General features: G+C 31.4%; 1 protein-coding gene across 5 annotated transcripts in view; it reads left to right on the plus strand.

Annotated features, from left to right (window-relative positions):
* LOC134720549 (irregular chiasm C-roughest protein-like) overlaps nucleotides 1-25,069 on the plus strand; it is a 51,405-nt gene that overhangs the window by 8,698 nt on the left and 17,638 nt on the right. For 2 of the 5 annotated variants that reach the window (XM_063582865.1, XM_063582863.1), the window contains one exon: nucleotides 9,126-9,169. The exons of 1 other annotated variant lie outside the window; for it this stretch is intronic. The gene's annotated coding sequence lies outside the window, so the exon portion shown is untranslated. Of the gene's footprint in view, nucleotides 1-6,566; nucleotides 6,881-9,125; nucleotides 9,170-14,984; nucleotides 15,107-25,069 lie in introns of those variants that run through there. 2 more of the 5 variants (XM_063582866.1, XM_063582868.1) reach the window with 2 other exon arrangements.

A 25,069-nucleotide genomic window follows, 5' to 3' on the forward strand; every position in this document is an offset into this window, starting at 1 on the left:
CCAGTATTTTGTCTTGTATGTTGAGCCTGGTCAAAAGTTCAATATGGACAGTACTTCAATATATCACCTGACAACTCAGATCATATCTTTTAACTGGTCATTTCCTGAGATAACTCATTATTATCTTTGGACATTTGACAACTAAATTAATTATGTTTTGAGGCATGCCTTGTCCAATTTCTGTTAATGAAAGTAAATGTTTTCTACGAAATATTGAAAAAAAATATGTCACCAACATTCAGTAGCCTTCTGTTGTGTCAAATCTCTTTACAAACAACTATTTCTTTTTATCATAAGTTGGTGACTAAATGGCTTTAATTTCAAGTAAATACATAGTGTTTTTGCTCTTTGGTTGGGTTGTTGTCTCTTTGATATATTCAGTATTTCCATTATTTACTCTATACTCAACCATGATTTAAGAATCTTTTTTGCAACTCAATCCTATCACTTTAAAATAAGAAAGATAAAATTAACAATTATTTATTAACTAGTGTATGTTTCTGTAATTTTTGTGTTATACATTTTGAACTACAGTTTTGATATTAGTGGTGACGTCATTTTCCTTTATGTTAATTTCATTTGTTTCTACATAAAAAAAACAACATGCTAAAGATGAATCAATTTTGTGTGAAAATGATTGCAGAAAGTTTAAAGTAAATCAATAGTTACAACTTATCAAAAGTAAAACTACTGCAGGAGTGTTCAATGACTTTGCCTACCAAGAGGTCTCCCATGGTTGGTCAAAAGTTAAAAATACATTTTACATTACAAAATTTTGGTAATTTGATACAAGTTATTTAAAAGTTTGATTTCACTAGAAAACAGAAAAATTAAAGCAACTGTCAAGAAAAGGGCTTTGCTCATTGTTGAAGGCCATACGGTGACTTATAATTGTAAGGTTTGTGTCATTTTGGTCTTTTGTGGATAGTTGTCTCATTGGCAATCATACCACATCTTCTTTTTTATATAAATAACTCTTTCTAGTCTGCTATTGTCGTTAAAACTAGAAATGTACACACAATTCACTTTTAATAAGCAAAATATGCAATACATTTGACATAAACTTCAACGAGTTGAAGGCAGACACTAAAAAGTAAAAGAAAGTAGAAGTAGAAGTAGAAGAAACGGGACATACTGTGGTTTTAATCCATAGTCTGCTTTAATGGGAGATAACTCTCTGTAAATATGGTTTTAATTAGACATTTTGTTTCCCTTAGGGGACCAATTTATGGCTGAGATTAGAACAAACATTGTAAAGTACAAACTATTTTGTTTAATAGCATTGTTTAAGAAGAACAAACACATTCTGTAGATTTGACCTTGACAATTTCTACCTCTAATTTCAATAACAGTTACATAACAACCAGAAGATTGTTGATTACGTAATCTGTCTGAGTGTGATGCTGATGGTTTTCTACTGAGCTGTGTGGGAGAATTAATCAAGTAGAAATTGTATGAAGCAAAAGAAGTTTTTTTGTGAGTTGTTCCAAGACCTGAATTGAATGGATTTGACAATGTATGCAGAAACTAGGCAGCCATTATAATGTACATATCAATGTATAACAAACAGCATAACAATGAATAAAAGGGGGGGGTCCAGCATTCTTATAAAATAGATGCAAGATTCCAGCGTAATTTGAATTGATTTTCACATGATCTTTAAACAGAAAACTATGTTCCAAACTTCAGGACTGCAACAGGATCTGTGTTTGACTTTCAGATATATCATGTATAGGATCTCTTTATTTAACATTTAATTCTTGATTAACCTCTAACTACAAAATACCCCCCAAAATATTTATTCAATGAAAAATAATGAGTCCACAGAAATCAACAGGTTTTCTGTTATGTAATAATTATTTTTCTTTTCAAAAACAAATATTTTGTTAACACTGGACAAAGGAGGTACAAACTTTATTGTCATGTTATTTTATCACATCTCTCACCACACACATGACAGATGGATTGTGTATTGTTATTTTCACATCAGGAAAATTCCAAAGTTTAACAAATCATGGGAAGGGATGATGTTTGAATAAACTTTCCAATTCTTTATGGAAAGCTCTGAATTATTATAGTACAACTGCTTGATAGATACATAAGAATAAGAATAAGAATAAGAATAAGAATAAGAATATTTTATTTCCAATTAAAGGGCCCTATAAAGAGCTTTCATGACATTACATACAAGTACATATGATTAGACATAAATTAGAGACATATAATATAAGAAAACAACATTGTTTAGTACTATTAAAAAAATGCTATAAAAGGCCAGGACAGAACCAGACAATACATTTTAGATCTTTAAAATATACCATTTAAAATCATATACCACTCAAAATATGTATATTTGTGGCTAATTTGTATTCATTATTTTTGAACTTCTCCTTATCTCTAGATTTTTAGATAAATACTTTCCTAAACATTTATACACATTTAAATTTTCTTGTGTAAATAGCCATAAAAACTTTGAAGAATTGTCTAACGATTGAAAATTATTACAATTTAGAGATATTTCAGTAAAAAAATCATTTCTGTTATCAATATATAGTGGACATTCAGTTACAAAGTGTATCTCATCTTCAACTTTATTTAAAGTACAGTATAAACATTTTCTGAGTGTCCTATTCACATAAAGTTTGGCGTATCTATCAGTCTCAATCCTTAATGGATGAGCGCTTATTCTAATTTTACAGATTGATTGTCTTAATCTAAAATCTTTATGATCCAAATATTTTTCAAAACAAAATAGAGTTTTAAAGGAAAAATAGGTAGTAAGTTTACCTTGATCTGATTGTAAAACTTTATTTCTATTTTCCTTCCAGAAATGGAGATAGTTTTTATATAGCTTATCTTTGATAAATTTTGTGAAAGAGTAGATACTGGTTTTTAAATTACATGTTTGTATGCCTAGCTTTTTTAAAATACAGTCTATACTTGAAAACCATGTATTCACTTTATTATTGTGAAGTTCTTTACTACATACATATGCATCATATAATAAAATGTTCTTAGTATTATTAAGTCGATGATAATATTTCAACATTGCTAATATAATATAAAAATACATTGGGTATCTCCCTAGTTCAGAAGTCACAGCAAGATTACTGGATTTCTTATTTACACCTAGAACATATTTCATAAATTTGATATGTGATTTTTCAGATGTATCATTCGAAAACACCTTTTCTAATATATATTGATCATTTTTCTTACATGCAGCTGAGTTTGAAGAAAACATACCCCAGACTTCACATCCATAGGTTAAAATTGGTTTTACAGTGTGGTCATATAAATGAAGTAAAGTTGAAACACTAGGGTTTGACGATGACATACATTGTTGTAATTTAAAACATGCTTTCATAGACTTTTTGTACAGTTCATCTTTACATTGAAAAAATTTTCCACTGGGTATAAAAGTGATTCCCAAATATTTATAATTATATGTACAACCAATAGCTTTTTCACCTAGGTAAAAAGGGAGATTAAAATGTCTCCCTGTTTTATTACATAAATATTGTATGTCTTTACATCTCTTGAACTTATAAGCATCTCATGGATTCTGGTCAAATTTAGCATACAACTTTGGCTTGTTAAGTAGAACAAAAAAAGACGGAAAAAAATTATGCATTTACTGATACCTCTTTTATTCTCTGAAATAAGCCGAAATTTGAAATTTCAATTAAATAAATGAAATACATCCCTCAACTCAGATGGAATTTTGGTTTGGTGAAGGATTTGTATTAAAAAATTGGTTTTCTAAATAAATCATCCTGAAATTTGTTTTTGTTTTTGTTTTTTTTTAGAAATGTCAATTGTTGTCATGTAGCTAAACAAAGGCTATTTAGAACAGTCCCTCGATTTAATAGACAAATGTTACCTTAATAATGTGTGTGTTTACATTCTCAAATCCAATCAGCTTAAACAGTTTGGGTAAATAATATTGATTTGACCCTACTTACTTCTACAACTCAATAATAAGAAAAAGAATGTAAGTAAAGTACACTAAGGGAGATAACCACTTAAGTATTCCAAGAAGGAATTCATTTAATTTAATTTTTTTCATGTTGAACTATGCATGACACAGAGTAAAATTAGAGCAGACTTCCCTGAAACAAAAGAGTGTCATGAGACAGAAAGTGACAAATATATCCTCTGTAGAAAAATAAACAATTTGTACAATTAAAGACAGAAAGTGACAAATATATCCTCTGTAGAAAAATAAACAGTTTGTACAATTAAAGACTTCTCAGTAAAAACCTATTGAACCTTGATCCATTAATTAAGATTTGAAGACAGTTATCTATTAAGGGTAAATACTGGATGGTGGTCGTGTGAAATATTGGTCTGACAACAATTGGTATTATTGTCTTAGGAATTGTTTTAATAGATTTCTGTTGATTCACAGACTTGGTCTGCTTCATGAGAAAATTAAGGTCATTTTTTTATTAGATTGATTTTTTTCATCTTCAACAGTTGCCTTTCAACGACATCTATGTAATGCATGATTCAAAAAAATAATATGAGCTTAGTGTACAAATAAAGTCCTATGTGTGTGTAACAAGTCCTATGTGTGTGCCGTACAAAGTCCTATATTTGTGTCGTACAAAGTCCTATGTGTGTTACACATCCTTAGTTTGTATTCAAAGTCCTATGTTAACTTTTGATTATTTGATGTTTTCCAGTAATTATTGTAATTGTCATCTTTGGTTAAATGAATGGAATAGTTTGTATGGAGGTAACACAAGCTTTGTTCAGTGTCCATTAGTTCATTATTCTAGTTTGCTTTTGGAATTAATCATTGCAATAGTTGACAAAATGATATAATGCAAGTTTAATTTGTGATTGCAGATATAGTGCATACAAATTTAAAATGAAAGTTTTATTTCTGGGAAACATCTCCTCTTGCAATTTTTCTAATAAGGAAACATCTGAACAATTTAATGAATTTGTAGTACTCTGATATTCAGGTTGAAGAGGTATTTGTGTCTTTAAAGATAAGTGTTATTATCATGAATTGTTAATATGATCAGTAAACTCTGTCAATCATAGACAGTCCAAGGACTTTCATATCTCTACATAACATTACTTCAGAGACCTATCAAGAACCTTTTCGTATAATTTGATAAACTTAGAAAAATTGAAGAATTAAGATAGCTAATACAAAATTCACTAAATAAATTGATAAAATTTTTGAAGCCACACTTATTCCATTACTTCAGTATTATAAAGGAGTATTACAAATTGAATGACATTTGTACTTAAATTCCAAAGTAACTTCCCCTTATTTAACCAAATAGAAGACTGTGGCTCACATTAGACAACTGCGGCATCATCAGTCCACCCATGGAAGTAATATTGAATATTTAAATATTACTTCCATGGTCCACCTAAAGGGTACAAGTTCATGTATGAGTTCTCTGTCAAATTGAATGCTATTAGTTTTGGTTCTTAATTAAATTTGAAACATGAAAATTAGTTCCTATTGAAAAAAAATTGAGTGCCTTAATGACAAAAAAAATAAAAAAAGGTTCTTGTGATAATTTTTTTTAGCTGATTTGGATGAACACATAGATGATAAAAATTATAATTGAATAATATTTGTGCTTGTGAATGTTAGTGACAGCTAGGACATAGGAATGCCTATTACATGACTTTTACATCTGGTAAAAGTTAGTAATGATTTAAATAAAAAACCTGACTTGCTGTATGTATTGCTTTGTCTTTCTTTTTTATAATATCTTAGTGTTGGTACAGTGTCTTATGTAATATGCAAATGTGCATGTACTTGTAACAAGTTCTTTATTTAAGCTTGTTTTGTTTAGTGATGTCATATTTGAGGTGACCCACGGATAAACAGACAATTATTAGACTGCCTAAAATAAATGCAAGGAATCCTTTATAAAACACTGATACATGACATAGCTTCTGGTCTGGTGAGGTTAGGTTCATGCATACACCAATAGCCAGTAGGGGTGGCAATAAACTCCTTTCACCTCCCCCAAATGAAAAAAAATAGTTTTCAAGACTGTAAGGTTGAGATTCAGAGTGATGCTTGACTATTTAAAAGTCAAAACATCATAGCCCCAAATTACCAATCTCCCCTCTCCCAAATAGACATTCTGTCTTATTTGGTGACCAGATCATAAATATATCTCAAAAACAAACGAAAATCTTGAAAATTATACTAAAGTACTAAGGCACCAAACTTATTTTCTCTTTAGGGTATGCATTTTATCAGAGCCTAACTTGTTTCCACTTTATAGCCTCTGTATAAATGCACTATGCATGTTATCAGAGTTTAACTTGTTTTCACTTTATGGCCTCTATGTAAATGCACTATGCATGTTAATAGAGTCTGCACCTCACTCTGGAGATATATGTACAGGAATTGTTTATATCTGCACTAGTGTTTTTTAATGCTCTGCAGACTTTTTCATCAAGTCTGTCAAATTTTAAGAAAAACAATAACATCCCCATGGGATACAATGGTATAATCCATGTTGCCAAAACTGCTGAGGAGAATAGTCTGTAACAATTTTCACACATGGGTGATAACAGCATTCTCTGCAATCTGATTGGTCAATTTCCAGCTACACAATCTGGTGTTGTAAAACTGCATGCTGAGTTGGAAAACTTTGTAATAGAAAATTTGTAAATGACTTTGATAACAAAAATTGTGTGTAATTAATGATTTGAGATAATTTAATAGTGTGAGGGGTGTGTCAGTTACTAGAAGAACATTAAGTTATTGGATTAATTAAAAGTTAGAAGGACTTTCATTGTATGATACAAACATCAAAGGATTATAATAGTTGGTCACTTTGTAGAATTGTTTCATTTGAGGAATTTAAACCTGTGGAGACAAATGTTAATGGTATGTAATTCATCTTTATCAAATTCAAGGAACAGTTTTACACATAATTATTGAAACAATTGTATAACTCTTAATCCTTAAAGTACATCACTGTCTGTTGCCATGAGAAAAATCTAATCAGGGGAGATAATTTTAATAACTGAAGAATATTTTAAAATCTAGGATTGGACTGACATTAACTTTCTCCAATTTTATAAGAAAAAACTGTCTAAATAGATAATTGTGTTCAAATGCGATATAAAGTTTGATTACTCCTGGCTGGATTTTTTTAAATTCATTATGTTAAAGGTCAGGATTAAAGCAAAAGTTTCATATTAAATGTATGAACTGCATATCCATTTAATTTGTCACTCTGGATTGTACATTTGTAAAACAGCCTTCCTTCATCTAATAAGTATTTATCTAAAAATCTAGAGATAAGGAGAAGTTCAAAAATAATGAATACAAATTAGCCACAAATATACATATTTTGAGTGGTATATGATTTTAAATGGTATATTTTAAAGATCTAAAATGTATTGTCTGGTTCTGTCCTGGCCTTTTATAGCATTTTTTTAATAGTACTAAACAATGTTGTTTTCTTATATTATATGTCTCTAATTTATGTCTAATCATATGTACTTGTATGTAATGTCATGAAAGCTCTTTATAGGGCCCTTTAATTGGAAATAAAATATTCTTATTCTTATTCTTATTCTAATAAACCAGTAAAAATAAAGTAAATTTTTTGGTGTACAATCATGATAATGGAATAGAAAGAAATACAACATTGCTATACATTTTTTTAAAAGGTTCAATTTTTATTCTCTTTAACAAGTAGAAGACATTTTTCACAATTGATGCTAACATCAAAATGGTGGATAAAAAAGAACAGCTATATATATCTTTAATCTTTACATGTGTGACACAATTTATAAAAAAAGACGCCTGATTTATATATCATTGTTTTTTATGCTATTAAGAATGTAATGTGATGTCACAATTTCCATTGAAAAAGTAAGCATAGTACGAATTCATATGTCATTATGTTATGATGTACGAAAACATATGATCTGACCATACCAATCTCAAGCTTTTTTTTATGAACAAGTTATTCCAGTTGACCTTAAGTCAATAGGCTTTAAGATGTCATCAGGTTAGCGACAGTCAGTCCTTACTTTGATGTACATGTAATAGCAAAAGTATAATTTGTGACATAGAAAATTTACATGAAAATATAGATTTCAATACAAAAACATGATTAACCAAAACTAGATATAACCTACAGCAACCAATTATAACCATAAAATTATTGTGTCCTGACTAATGACCGGTACATGTACAAGAATGTAGCAGGGTTAATATAAAAAAGAAGATGTGGTATGATTGCCACTGAGACATCTCTCCACAAGAGACCAAATGACACAGAAAAGTACATCTATAATTCAACAAAACATGCTTGTGAGTGATCAACCCTCCATCTATGGAGGAAATATCTGCTAGAAGGAGCAGGGCATGGTGTCCAGTGAACATTAACTCTTATTATGCATACTTTGTAAAAAAAAAAAACAAGTTTTTAATAAACTAATTTAGTACATGTATTGCCAGTGGTAATAGTGAAAGGTCAATAATGTGATTATTTTCAGAAATCTTTAGTTAACACATGTATTTTTTAGTTTCCATGTCAAAATTCAAGATCACCAAATTGCAGTACAATGTACTAGTTCATAATCCCTCCTTGCAGTGCTAGTTTGGGAGTATTTAGGTCTAAAACAAACTATATCATATTCATAAGAAGTCTACAACGTACATGCCATAGATTGTGTAGAAATTGAAGGAATACAAATCAAACTTGAAATGATAAAGTAACTCAAGATGTTATTTTGTTAGATAGTTGTACAATAGATTATATTGTTAACAAATTATTGAAATAAAACTATCAGACTACCTATAGGGAAGTACAGATACTGATTTATAAAACAGGTATCAAAATTAATATAAGGCTAGTTAACGTTTACTGGTTCAAAGTATAACCCTTGTAGACTCTCCTATGTGATTTTTAATCACACTGAGTCAGCCTGTATTAATTTTAACACGGACCTGATACATAATATTTATAGGTTGTGGACAGAATTACAATTAAGATGTTAATTAAAACAAAACCAGTTGATAATTGGTCTATTTTAGACCAACGTTGATACACAATTTAAGATAAAGTGTAAAATGTGAGATAATCATGATAATAGAGAGCTTATAATTATTTCAGAGAGTTGAATTACGAAGATAAGAAGTGAAATATTACCTATAGAGGTAAGATATATACTTTATTTAATTAGTTTGAATGGCTACATAGTTATTATCTTGTTTTGTAAAGTTATGGCATGAAGATAATTCTGTAACCTCATCAGTCAAGACTCACTTTGGCCAAACATGTTTTATTCAAATTTGAGGCTTATATTTTGACCATGTCAGATTTTTTTCAGTGGTCAAGACTTACTTTGGCCATGAATGGTTTGTTTAAGATATGATCTTTGTAAATAAGTCAATTTAAAGCTCCATCAATTCTTTCTTAAACCTTTATGAGGTTAATCAAGGTAATAATTGAAGCACAATACAATATTATACAATTCTACATGAATAATATGGACATGATGGACAAATAATAGTTTGAAAATAATGTAGATGTCAGATGTTCAAAGAACTCCAAATATTGTAAACTCCATTACACAGTACATTCATTCAAGTGACTTGGAAAGGGATAACTATCCTCAGTTTCTAATGTCTGGCCAAAGATGTTTTCTCAGAAATGGTTGTTTTCAATAGATTAAAAGGGAGCTGCATCAATAATTGCATAGAAATCAACCTTATGCGTACATGTATAAGATTCTGATTGATTTTGGAACATCCATATACGAAATACAATGAAGTTAAAGATAAAGTTTGGTCCGTCTGTAGCATTCAATTAAACATTCAACTTGCAAACAGCCCTTTCTGTTGATTTTTTATATCAAAACCGAAATAGGTTAACAGATGTATTATAATGATTTCTATCCAACCCAGCTCAAGTTATTCTTCATTCTGGGACAAAAAATAAATACTGATTTTTACAAATTTTGGCTAATGGGACCATTTCCTGGTCATTGCTATGTGGAAGAACTCTGAAGAATGAGTTCATTTTAACAAGTAGAAGGTGGTTTTATGGAGTTTAATACTAAAACATTCTGCAGTTAGATATTTTGATCAGACTTAACAATGGTTGGAAGATAATCATGACAATGTTATTAGAAAAAGATATTTTTTATCTGTGTTTGAAAACACCTGTAGTGTGAACAGCCGTGTATTGGGTGAAATCCAGGTTCTTTGACAACAACGTTATACAATACATATAAATAAACACTAACATAACACGGAATAGCAACAAGTTTAGTCAGGAAGAAACTCTTCTTGCCAACTAATTTGCACCAAGTTTTCTGCTAACATTTGACTCTAAAATCAATAAAATCTGTGGTATTCAGGGGTCATCAGACCCTTGGCAGTAACAGAAGAGTAAATTGTGTTACAGGTCACATGTTATATCTGACACTGGGGGGAATTCTTGTCAGGACTACATGTATTCAAATGTCAGTAAAAAACAGAAGTTGAAATATTATGATGTATTCAAATATGAGGAATGAACCTTTATAAAGTTTATTGAGGGAACACTTGTATTGTGGAAGAGGACGTTTGTGATATCAAAACAATTATTAAACTTCTTTTAAAAGAATCCTTATGATATCCAGGGCCTGGCAGAGACTGTAAGTTCTCATTTGAATAAGTAGCTTAATATGAAGTGATTAAACATTGCTCAATGTCCAGTGGCTAATATTTGATGCATACAATTTTATCCAGCATCCTTATTTTTGGCATTTGTGTGTGTAAGCATTCATGGGAACAATTAATTTGACATATGTCTTTAGGGTCTAGTTAAAATACTTTATATCCTACATTATACAGTAACATAAGGCCCAACACCAATTTTTAATGTTCACCAGTGAACATAGTCCTCAGTTTCCACAATACTAACCAATCTTAAGGACACTCAGGTGCATGTTCACCTATAACCTTAGTCATTTAATGATCTCTTGTACTTCTTTGATATCAAGCTATAGACATGGTTTTTGGTACTTCTTTGTTTTGATGAGGAGGTTAATAAAAACAATGCAGAAACAGATGTTCAGTGTTAAGATAAACAAGCGTGTTTGATGCCATGTCTTGTGTACTGCCTTGTATTGTAATATAGAATCTTAGAATATATAGAATTAATGTCTTGCAAATAAATATCTGAACAGTGAGAAATATTTGAGCTTTATTTTAGCTCCTACTTCTATTTCATATAAGATCAGAAAAATGTTTTGTAAGAAGATCAGAACCAGGAACAGAGAACCCTAAAATAAGATTGTGTAGATCAAGCCGTAGAAACAGTAATGACAAATACTTATCTTGTCTAACCTTTATTAGAAATGAATGATCTTGTTGTATACTTTAGCCTATAGTTAATCATCAGTCAGACCTGGTGATAATTGCTTTATAACTAGATAATAATTAATACCAGAGCTATTGTTTCAACACTTCAGTCTTCAGGAATGGAACATTTCATCACATAAATTGATTTGTACACTCAATCCAGCTTTAAATCCACCAGATTTCACTGCTAAATTCAAACCATAAAAGAGCAATATTAATTTAATAGTTTTATCTCTTTAGCATATAAATCATTTGATTCCAAAATAGTTGCCTCAACAAGCAAATTAGATGACTACTGACAATGTAACTGATGCTGAGGATAACAGCTGATCTATAAACATCATACCCGTAGCCATCGAATTGTGACTGTTAAAGTCAAGTTTGTGAGTCCTATGAACCCCCCTTTGGAAATTCATGGCTACGGGCCTGAACATCCCATTGGCGGATCCAGGGGGGGGGGGGGGGGGGGAGTTTCTGGGGTTGGAACCCTCTCTTCTTTTGGCCAATCAATGCATTTGAATGGGGACATATAGTTGGATTCCCCCTTTTTAAAATGGCTGGATCCCCCCCTGCATCCATGTTGTCACCACAAGTTCACCTCAGCATATCTAAAATGATATGGAAGGCCATATGGGCCTACAATGAATGGCTCAGTTAAAAAGATCAGACTCAAATCGGTCAAGTTTAAAATATAAGGAACTTGCATAACTCGTTGTTTCATATTTACATAGCAATAAGCATTTGAATTATAACTTTGTAAAGACTTCAATTTATGGTCCTGGTACAATGTGGCAAAAGATGATGGGTGGCCTTGGGTTTTTAAGCTTAAAGAAGAACATTGTTTTGCTATTGACCTGCATTTGAGTAATTAGTGAGTTGTCTGGTGTTATCTGACATGTGATATCCACCAGGGGACACATCAAAAACAAATTTATCTTCACACTAACTAATGATGGATGATGCAGAAAGCTGTCTGCTATATCTTGTCAGGATCACTACAATGTTTTATTGTTTACAAACTCAAAGACTTGGCACAATTTCATTATTGAACAATCATTGTTTTCTTTTACTGTTAGGATTAATCTCACCAAGAGTCACTTGATTTTAGATGAGTGACCTAGCATCAAGTGTTTGAATAACTTCTGTTCAATCACCACATGGTTAAAAGATTTGTCAGAGAAAAGAGGGACTAAAGCATCTGGTTCAAGTAAATTAAGGGTTAATGGTATTTAGATAAATATATAGAGGAATGTTTCATTCAAAACCTCTTTAGTTCTAATCACTGCAGTACCAACTGACTCCCAGCAGAATAATTAAAACACCTAAGTAACACTGATTAGCCACTTTGTTACATCATGGTGCCTCTGGGGCTTGTAGTAATGGTTTCTTCAGCAATTAAACTAATATAGTATGGGTCAGATGGGAATCGTATCTGTTATATATTGTGCATATCCTAGAATTATCATCACTGGTGCTAAAACTTCCATTCTGTCAACAAGTGGCATTTTAAAATGTTTTCCTAAGGGTAACATTTCTTATCAAATGTACATGTTAAACAAACAAAACTTGAGACATCTTAAAGACATAATTAAAGCTTTATTCAAATGTTAAACAAACAAGACCTCAGACATCTTAAAGACATAATTAAAGCTTTATTCAAATGTTTTATATCTTGTGGAATTGTAGAACCAAATGTAGTTTCATTGGCCGATCCAGAAATTTTCATAAGGGAAAGGGGGAGGTGGTCACTGACTGCCTAAGAGGGGACCTATCCTTTCGTGCATCAGAGTGACACCAAAAAATAATCAACCAATTTTTTCCCACAAAAGCGACCTGGTCCCTAGGACAGCCTCTTAGTATTAACTTCCTAGCTGGGAACTGGGGTGAATTTCATTTTTGTGTATATACAGTATTCCTGACAAATAAAAGCATTAGGAAATTTAAGACATCTCTACCCCTAAATATGAAAACTATTAAAATATCGTATGTTTTTTTCAAGATCTGTTTAGAATTTGATTGCAGGTTTTTTGTCATCTCTTCCTTTTGATTCACAAGTTAAATACTTGTTGGGCTACTGTCTCCTAATCCCAACAAATCTTCTTTTATTATAGGTAAAGACTTACAGATAAGATAAGATAAGATATTTTATTTTTCAAAATAGGTCCCGAGGGGGGCATGTACACATAACATGTATAATTGATAAAATATACAGTATTTTACATAACATTCATATAATGAATATAAAGTCATACAGGCTATCACATGTTAAGTAAAAAAGTTTTAAGAGTTGCTACTCAAGAGATGTGGCAAACTTATATTTTTCTTCTTGATTTTACAACATTTTTCCTGGAAATGTATAAATATAAATGATTTGTTTAGCTGGAACAGGCACCAAGGGACGATGCTCTAGGATTACAATTAAGAAATATTCATGATATATATATATGTAAAGAATTAAACAAGCAATATAATGAACAATAAAACAGTAACGTTATATATTTTTCCATGAATGTTCTACTTTTGATGTTGCAGAAATGAGCAATATAAAAAAATTACCACCAGATAGTTAAGAAGATTAAAGCAAAAGTTAAAAAAAACTCAGAAAAAATAACAGAATATCTGGCATGCTTTTTAGCAGTATGCATGACTAACTTGTATGATACATATTTATTATGAAATCAGCGAGTGGAGAAACTTATATAAAACCCTTTGAAGTTTAATCGGAATGTAATTTGTTGGTAATAGTTGAGTACTCTCTACTAACAAATTGAATTTGCGTGTTTCTATAGAATTAATATGTCATGTTCTGTTATAGTCCAATACCATTTTATTTAAAAGGAGTTTGTAGTAATCAGTTATTGAAGTGTAAACACGAGAGATAATTCCTGGAAATGATTGGCAAACATTATGATTAACATCATTCTTCAAGTTTAGTATATATATTATTATAAAAGAACAAGTTTCAGATCTACTGTTCATTATAACAGTCATTGATCAATAGTTTTACATCAGGGCTTCTTGTTGAGTACAAACAAACCAGTCTTTACTGTTCTTTACTACCCCTCCCCCTTTTCTTATGGTAAATACATAAAAGAGATTTTTAAAGATTTCTGAACAAATCACACATACTAATGGGATGGTCCTTTGATAACCATCTGTTGTCATCCCTATAACCAATGGTTAATCTAGAGACAAGTTTACATGTTACATAGATTTTATCAATGAATTATTCATATCTAAAGCAGGAATTTATTTGGATGATGTAATTGTTTCATATATGAATTTTGGATAATAACATTGAGTTTACTATTTTATGATTGATCTAAAATGTTGATTATGTATTAAAAAATATTGAAAATACAGGATATAAGCCTCAGAAAGACAAACATTACAAAAAAAAGAAAAAAAAAGTTCAAAGCACTTCACAGAAATATTAATACATCTTGAGAAACATTAACACCACCAAAAAAGCAAGGACTCATATAAAGGATATACTCAGATAGTCCACAAGGCTAAAACTTTTTTTACTGACTGACTGGGTGGTTTAAATTTTGCCATCTGTAATTACTATCATTGAATGAGAAGTCAGGTGCACCTTTAATTTACATGTAAACCTTGTCAGGTGATCTTGTCAGTTCCATGCTTAGTGGAAATGGAGAATGTTACTATAACAAACAAATTACCCATATTGCATAATTGTGCTCATTAATTGGGGAATAAGGATAAATCAAAATTCAGTTTCAGGTAAATCTGGTTAACAGTGACATCTGGTTTAAACTTAGAAATGTAGTTATAGAAATAAACACCCTTTAAACTGTGTATGAAGATGCCTATGTATTTTTACTGTTTATTTTATCTTGTGAAAAAGTTTTCTGGAGGAACACTCTTTCTGGTAATTTTCATTTTACTGCTTTATAAAAGACAAATAAAATATTCGGTCTACTGCATTCAGGTGTTTTATTAAATTTATTCTACATTATTTTTCATGAACTAAAAATTTGAGTTATCTCCCCTTATAAAGAGTAAAAGTCCAATAATATAAATTTATGTACATCAAGATAAACAAATTTTAAAAAATTGACTAGATTTAGTGAAAATCTTTTTGCTTTTTTTTACAATCCAGTATGGCTGAAATAGAGGTTACAGGTAGAGAATTTGAATGTTTGATCAGTGGAACACCTAAAACACCTTTATGACATAAGATTGTCTATTGTCAGGATGCTGATTATTAATATGTGAATGAATGATGAATAAGATTCAGATAAACAGACAAAAGCATTATATTGTCTGTTTATACAAAAAGTCTGCCAAGTACATGTTCCATATTTTTATATTAAAATGAAGCCAATTTTAGATGCATTATTTATTTCTATTACATAAAAAGTGAATCTACCATGTAGTGATTGCATAATAAAGAGAATTTAATTTGAAATAAATACTCAATGAAATAGGATCAAAAGAATTGTACAGTGTTTGATGTAATGTAATTATACTGAACTGATAAACTCAAAGGGGACATGTCTTGTAAATTAAGGCCAAAAATAGGATTCGTGAATTGTATAAGATCATGGGTTTTTAGAAGATCTTCAATTCTGGTTGTGAGATTTTGACATGTTAAGCATCTTCCATATTCATCTATGATGACAGTAATCTTGATTCAAATGTTTTGTTATGTCAACATATATTTGTTCCCCCTAACAGAAGTTCCAATGGAAACTTTGTGATAAACATTGTTATTATATTTATTCCTGTTGGAACAAATATTCTATACCATTTATTCCGTTAGAAACATATTCTGTTATATTTTTTCCTGTGGAAATAATATTCTAGAATATATTTTCCTTTTGGAACTTAGATTATGAAGGAATTTCTATTCTGTGACAGTTATAATGCCCTTTCTGAATTTCAAAACAGACAACATTGGCTCTGATCAACAGTCAACATTGGCTCTGATCAACAGTCAACATTGGCTCTGATCAACAGTCAACATTGGCTCTGATCAACAGTCAACATTGGCTCTGATCAACAGTCAGCATTGGCTCTGATCAACAGTCAACATTGGCTCTGATCAACAGTCAACATTGGCTCTGATCAACAGTCAACATTGGCTCTGATCAACAGTCTACATTGGCTCTGATCAACAGTCTACATTGGCTGAGTCTACATTGGCTCTGATCAACAGTCAACATTGGCTCTGATCAACAGTCAACATTGGCTCTGATCAACAGTCAACATTGGCTCTGATCAACAGTCAACATTGGCTCTGATCAACAGTCTACATTGGCTCTGATCAACAGTCAACATTGGCTCTGATCAACAGTCAACATTGGCTCTGATCAACAGTCAACATTGGCTCTGATCAACAGTCAACATTGGCTCTGATCAACAGTCATCATTGGCTCTGATCAACAGTCTACATTGGTTATGCTGACTGGACTTTAAATATCTTTTAAAGAATCATTAAACATGCTGAATGAATTATGTTTGATTTGTGAACATTTGAACTGGTGGATTGTTTTCTGATTTAACAATCATACCATGTGTCATTATATTTATATAAAGTATATATTATTCAAGATTTTTTGTGCCACAGCTGCAAGTGCATCATTTGAAATTTGCCTCTAAAGAAGAAACTTATTTGAAAAAACGAATTATCAATTTGAAACCACATGGATTGGCAATTAATTTCGTGTTTTTGTATTTTTCCTGTAGGTAATCCTGATTTCACTTCAAAGTAAATTCTATTTTGAAATTTATACAAAGATTATTCTATTTGTTTATAGATGTATCATTCTTTGTAATTGTAAGAATTCTTTGAAGTCGCCAGATTTTGGTAGAATTTTTGTATTTAATTGATGGATATGAATGTGAGAAAATACAAATAAATATTTAGATCTACTCTGCTAACTCCTGGCACCGAGTTTGAATCAGATGAAGAAAGATTGGTTATATTTGGATGATCATGATGATCGTAATAATCTCAGTTTGAATATCTTTAATCTCATTAAAGTATCCACGATGTCCACAAATTGTAAGGCAAGTGTGCTAGATGGACACTGCATCTTTTGGAAAATCTGAAGCATGCAGTCACCACCTAAAACAGTTCCAATAAATTATATTATGGTCAATGATTGCTGACTTTCTCCTAAACTTGAATGACTTATTTGCCACTATATAGACATTAAGCAACCAACATCCAATCAATGAGTGTTGTGTATTGTTTTTTTGTCACGTATATGTAAACAAGTTTTCAAATAAAAGGCCTTAGGGGAGATAACTTTTGTACATTTGATACCTAATTATTTTCCATAAAAGGTGTAATGATTCTTCAGGTTAAAGATGACTTCCTTTTTTACCAGTACAAGATAAAACATCAACAACTATCAATATTTTAAAGAGCTAGTTGAAGCCTTTATGTGTATTCCTAAACATGCTAAATAGACAAATAAAACAATAGATTTGACTTTCTCTTTTCCAGCAGTTTTCATCTTTCTAACTTTTGTAACTAGATACAGCATCTAGAGTCAAAAATAAACAAGTCTTCTTCTTTCTACCGGTATATCTAATTTTTTTTCATTGTAAATTTTGTTTGTGGTTTCTTCAACTTTGGAACCTTATTTACATCATCGTTATAAGTTTCTTATTTCTTGGATTATTAACAGAAACATCTTGATTCCTGGTAAACATCAACTGTTCCATGCCAGTCTGTACACTCAATCTGATCTATTCCTGAAATTACACTACTTCCACATCTTATACAACAACTAATCTCTTTCTCAGATTGTGTTCCAGAATTTAAGATGAGATTCAAAAATTAACAAAGTTTGTTATGTGCAACGATGTGTAGGGAAGTGGAACGGTTACATTGTGTTTTATACATTGATGTTATTTCTACCTCCAGACATCAAAGAGTTCCTGGTTGTTATGGTGCTTCAGATATATGTGATACAAAACTTTAGATGAGACAGATTTAGGATATTTTTCTGTTCTTTCTTGTCAATAAAAATATAAGAAGTAGACAAATAAACTATTGTTGATAAGGGTTCATTAGGGAGAGCTATTCAGCTTTCCTGATCTTTTTACAGCCTCTTATTTATCATCTGTTGGTCAATAACTTCTCTGGTCAGTTGGAATCCAACAATCCTCTCAAGACAACAATTAAAGAAAGTAGACTTCTGAATTAATTTAGTATGAAATGTTTTATTACAAAAAGCCTTTTTGAATATAAATTTGTTATAAGAACTAAGAGTTTAAAGAAGGTGACTTGGTTGCCAATAAGCAAACTTTTCATCAAAGACCATATGATATAGAAGTTAGTACCAATGAGTCTTCAACAATGAGTAAAAGGTCATTATACTGTCTTCAACTATGAGTAAAACATTAAAATTACATATAGCCAACTACTATTTGTAGCAAATTTTAAAACATGTTTTATTTATGTAGAAAACAGCTGTATAGAATGGTCAGTTTGTGGAATATGTTGTTGATTGTATATCACTTATAATGTCCAAGGTCATATAAATCAAACATCAGTCATTCTAGAGTTAACTAGCTATTGACAGATTTTGACAGGTGACGGCATGGACGTCCAGCAGTGTGTTGACCAGTCAGTTCTTACTGCCCACTGACAGATGTATACAGTTTGAGTCTAAGGTTTCCATTACTTGACCATCAGCTTATTAAATACCAATAACAAGAATCAGCCTTCTTGAGAAAATTCATTTTGTAAATCACTTATAGTTTGCCTATTGGACAGTTTCTATTTTAAGAACATACAAGGGAAGGAGACTGGTGGCCTTTCATTATTTTCTTGTTTTCTCTGTGACACAGCCATATTTCCATTCTGCATTTTATTTATGATATATATCCAGATTGAAATTAACCATGTTAGAATAGGTAATACCCAAATTACTTCAAGTAAAAGTTAGAAATTAAACAGAGATCAGAGAAGTTTTGGAATAATTTCCAATGAGATAGATATTAACAAAAGATGTAAACCAACTCCAGGTCACAATACAGCCTACCACAATAGTCAAACTCAATATTGTTTAGTAAGCTATACAATGTCCTGGGTTACATTTATGTGAAACAACTCAGTGCCTTTATTTATGACAGTCATCTCCCAGTCAATTTATCCATCCATTGCAATGAAATCAAACTGCCATGTTGAAGTACTTCTGTTTTATCTTATTGTTTATAAGATAAAAGTCAAGTTTACAGTGTTTGACCAATAGACATGATGGTCATAAAGATTACAAAGACCAGATGTCTAAGATGGAATTACACTGGGTTTTCACAAGCATGTCTTTTAATCCACTTTTTATACGACCGCAAATTTTGAAAAAATTTTCGTCGTATATTGCTATCACGTTGGCGTCGTCGTCGTCGTCGTCGTCGTCGTCGTCGTCGTCGTCCGAATACTTTGAGTTTTCGCACTCTAACTTTAGTAAAAGTGAATAGAAATCTATGAAATTTTAACACAAGGTTTATGACCATAAAAGGAAGGCTGGTATTGATTTTTGGAGTTTTGGTCCCATTATTTTAGGAATTAGGGGCCAAAAAGGGCCCAAATAAGCATTTTCTTGGTTTTCGCACTATAACTTTAGTTTAAGTTAATAGAAATCTATGAAAATTTGACACAAGGTTTATAACCACAAAATAAAGGTTGGGATTGATTTTGGGAGTTTCGGTCCCAACAGTTTAGGAATTAGGCGCCAAAAAGGGACCCAAATAAGCATTTTTCTTGGTTTTCGCACCATAGCGTTAGTATAAGTAAATAGAAATCTATGAAATTTAAACACAAGGTTTATGACAATAAAAGGAAGGTTGGTATTGATTTTGGAAGTTTTGGTCCCAACAGTTAAGGAAAAAGGGGCCCCAAAGGGTCCAAAATTAAACTTTGTTTGATTTCATCAAAATTGAATAATTGGGGTTCTTTAATATGCCGAATCTAACTGTGTATGAAGATTCTTAATTTTTGGTCCCGTTTTCAAATTGGTCTACATTAAGGTCCAAAGGGTCCAAAATTAAACTTAGTTTGATTTTAACAAAAATTGAAACCTTGGGGTTATTTGATATGCTGAATCTAAAAATGTACTTAGATTTTTGATTATTGGCCCAGTTTCCAAGTTGGCCCAAATCGGGGTCCAAAATTAAACATTGTTTGATTTCATCAAAAATTGAATAATTGGGGTTCTTTGATATGCCAAATCTAACTGTGTATGTAGATTCTTAATTTTTGGTCCAGTTTTAAAATTGGTCTAAATTAAAGTGCAAAGGGTCCAAAATTAAACTAAGTTTGATTTTAACAAAAATTAAATTCTTGGGCCTCTTTGATATGCTGAATCTAAACATGTACTTAGATTTTTGATTATGGGCCCAGTTTTCAAGTTGGTCCAAATCAGGATCTAAAATTATTATATTAAGTATTGTGCAATAGCAAGTCTTTTCAATTGCACAGTATTGTGCAATGGCAAGAAATATCTAATTTCACAATATTGTGAAATAGCAAATTTTTTTTTAATTAAGAGTTATCTTTCTTTGTCCAGTATAGTAAGCAAGAAATATCTGCAAGAATTTTTTTTAATTGGAGTTATCTTTCTTTGTCCAGAATCAACTTAAATCTTTGTTATATACAATATACAATGTATATTCACTTTTTACTAACAACTGATAAATTTAAATAATCTTTACCATTCAGTGATAACAAGCAGTTTTTTTACATCATGTATTTAAATGAGTAGTAATTGTTGCAAACTCCATTAGAATATTTTAATTGAAATTAGTTTTGGAATAAGGGAAAGGGGGATGTGAATAAAAAATTGGGTTAAATTTTTCTCATTTGAAATTTCATAATTAAAAAGAAAATTTCTTCAAACATTTTTTTGAGAGGATTAATATTCAACAGCATAGTGAATTGCTCTAAGAAAAAACAAAAATTTTAAGTTCATTTGAATACATTCATTCTGTGTCAGAAACCTATGCTGTGTCAACTATTTAATCACAATCCAAATTTAGAGCGGAATCCAGCTTAAATGTTGTGTCCATACTTGCCCCAACCGTTCAGGGTTCAACCTCTGCGGTCGTATAAAGCTACGCCCTGCGGAGCATCTGGTTACAGGTTTTGTTGAAAATAAGATCTTGTTCTTTTATTGAGGCAAGAAAAATAAGATCTTGTTCTTGTATTGAGACAAGAAAAATAAGATCTTGTTCTTGTATTGAGACAAGAAAAATAAGATCTTGTTCTTGTATTGAGGCTTGTAATAAGGCTGAGTTTGAATTTCTGGATCAGATAAAAGAGTTTATCTGTTGTGGTATCAGCTGTCCTTCGTTTTGAAAGTCAATTTAGGTTACACACTTATACATTTCTTTTAATTGAAGGATAGAATTTTTGGTATTTTATTAAATAAATCCAAATAACTGTTTAACTGCTTGAATACGTTGGCTCAGACAAGGTACTAAAACTACACATGACTGATATATTGTGTGTATAGAAAAACCTCAACTTTGAGTAAATGATAAAATGAAGTTACTCCTGTACTTTTAATACAGAATTTTTCAAAACCATGAAATTAAATCCACCACAAAAATGCACCCCATTTAAATCCATTTGCTTGGTAACCATAAAGATACATGAATCCCCAGTAGCCATTATTTATGTCTATAGTGTAAGAAGAGACAAAGAGAAAGCCAGGAGTTTATTCTGACACAATGACAAGTTGGTATTTTAACAGGATTATTCAATTGGTTGAGGAATGGAAATATTTTACAAAACCTAGAAAGAAAACTGTTTTCCTCACTGTATCTGCATCTGTAGGGATAGTATGAGACATAAAGTGAAGAGTAAATGTGGTAATCTAAATAAGATCAGACTTGGTACTCCATCATAACATATAATCACCTCTGACAACTCTTTACATTGAAGAATCTAGCTTACTGGTGATCTAACCTTTGTCATTACCCTTACACTGTCTCAGCATTAACTTTAGCATTGGATAACTGGTGTTATATTCTTTGTCATTATACCCCTGTTATACCCCCGCTTTAAAAAAGGGGGGGTATACTGTTTTACCTCTGTCTGTCCGTCCGTCCCATGAAACTTTCGTCACATTTTTCTCAGGAACTACACATCCACCCTTTCTGTAATTTGGTATCAACATTTATATATGTCAGCCATACCGTGTGATGCGTTTTCAGATTCATTACTTGACAACTTCCTGTTTACCGAACACTTGTATGATTTTACACATGATAGCCAAGTTGAAAATTTTCGTCACATTTTTCTCAGCAACTACAATACAAGGATTTCTGAAATTTGGTTTCATGATTTATATAAGTCAGCTATACCGTGTTATGCGTTTTCAGATTCATCACTCGAAAACTTCCTGTTAACCGAACACTTGTATGATTTTACACATGATAGCCAAGTTGAAAATTTTCGTCACATTTTTCTCAGCAACTACAATACAAGGATTTCTGAAATTTGGTTTCAGGATTTATATAAGTCAGCTATACCCTGTGATGCGTTTTCAGATTCATCACTCGACAACTTCCTGTTAACCAAACACTTGTATGATTTTACACATGATAGCAAAGCTGCAAATTTTCGTCACATTTTTCTCAGGAACTACAGTACAAGGATTTCTGAAATTTGGTTTCAGGATTTATATAAGCCAGCTATACTGTGTGATGCGTTTTCAGATTCATCACTCGACAACTTCCTGTTTACCGAACACTTGTTTGATTTTACACATGATAGCAAAGCTGAAAATTTTCGTCACATTTTTCTCAGGAACTATAATACAAGGATTTCTGAAATTTGGTTTCAGGATTTATATAAGTCAGCTATACCGTGTGATGCGTTTTCAGATTCATCACTCGACAACTTCCTGTTAACCAAACACTTGTATGATTTTACACATGATAGCCAAGTTGAAAATTTTCGTCACATTTTTCTCAAGAACTACAATACAAGGATTTCTGAAATTTGGTTTCAGGATTTATATAAGTCAGCTATACTGTGTGATGCGTTGTCAGATTCATCACTCGACAACTTCCTGTTTACCGAACACTTGCATATTTTTACACTATTAAAATTATCCACTTGCGGCGGGGGTATCATCAGTGAGCAGTAGCTCCCAGTTTCACTTGTTATAGACTGACTCAAATCAAACTTTATTTCAAAGTAAAAACAAATATTACTTTTATTCTCTTATCAATCAAATGTATTGTGTTTGACCATTCCTAATTAACACCCATAAAAGCTCTTATTACCCAAGAAATTTACCAATTGTCAGAGGCGGATTTAGGGGGGGGGGGCCCTTTTTGGGAAAAAAATTGGTTGCTTATATAGAGAATCACCTCTTAGGTCAGTCAGTGGGCCCCCACTTATGAAAAATTCTGGATCCGCCACTGATTGTTGCTTTAGTATTAATGGTTTGGCCAGTCTAGCTTTTATCCCTGTACAAAAAGGGTGTTGCATAATGAGTTTGGGACAGCTCAATGAACTTTCAGTCCTACTAAATTATGTTTTTACTCAATTTGAGTTCATTATATTTTTTACATAAAAATAAAGGTATATGACTGTTGCAACTTATTTAGGATAAATCATTACACAGAATTCTCCATTTTGTGGAACAGTGGTACATGATAATTTTCCTACATTACTTCAGGAAGATACAATAAATGTTTATTTTCCTACAATACCGTGGAATGATACTACAAACATCTTCCTGGCAGTGAGGGAGTACAGTATCATCAAATGCATTTAACTGTCATTAATTTCAAATACTAACCAATCAGATCCCAGGGTCATAGGTTATTGTATGGTGGCATGTGTCAGAATGAAATATATGTCACTTTGATGTATGGATAAGTACCTGCACTTCTCTCTTGTTTGTCAGAAATAAATTGTACAATACATACAGGTCACAAAATAATTGATGATGCATTCAAAATATAACACCATTTTCATTGTAGTATTTTTCCTGTATCAGAAAACCAACAATAATATATGTTAATTGAAAATCATTTGCTTATTCAGAGGCAGATTTAGTGGGTGTTTCATCCTGGGCCACCCTTTTGTGAAAAAATTTAGTTTATTATATAGAAAATCACTGAAGCATGAATGGAGCGGACCCTCTCTTAGGCAGTCAGTGCCCCCCCTTATTATGAAAATTTCTGGATTCACCACTGTTATAGCAATCATATTCCAGCAGGAAGTATTTCAGTCATTTACACTAAAACAATAAGTCTAGAATAATCATAGTGTATCTGAAAACTTCCCTGGGAGATTTGAATCTTTATTTTTAGCATGCAAATTTACTAAATAACATTCTTCTTCTTTTATTCAACATCTTGAGATAGCATAACATTCTCCCCAACATTTATCATTGATTTAATATCTAGAGACAAAAATTATCTCCTCTGAAACTACTGGGCTAATTTGACATCAAAACTGTTAGACGACTTTTTATAGGAGTTAATGCCCTTAAAAGACAAGAAGCAGATGAGCTAGTTTTTAATTTGTAACTTCAATGTGACCATTCCCACTGGTATAATACAGTATGATGTAAGTGATGTACATGTATGTGAGAAATACATGTATTATCGAGATAATTACATTAGAATGTTGATAGCTACTTTATTACAGATAGACAACAGTAATTACAACTCTAGAATACTATTATAGGGCGTGTGACATGTTAC

The sequence above is a fragment of the Mytilus trossulus genome, chromosome 6 (assembly GCF_036588685.1).
Source record: "Mytilus trossulus isolate FHL-02 chromosome 6, PNRI_Mtr1.1.1.hap1, whole genome shotgun sequence".
NCBI classification, from domain to species: Eukaryota; Metazoa; Mollusca; class Bivalvia; order Mytilida; family Mytilidae; genus Mytilus; species Mytilus trossulus.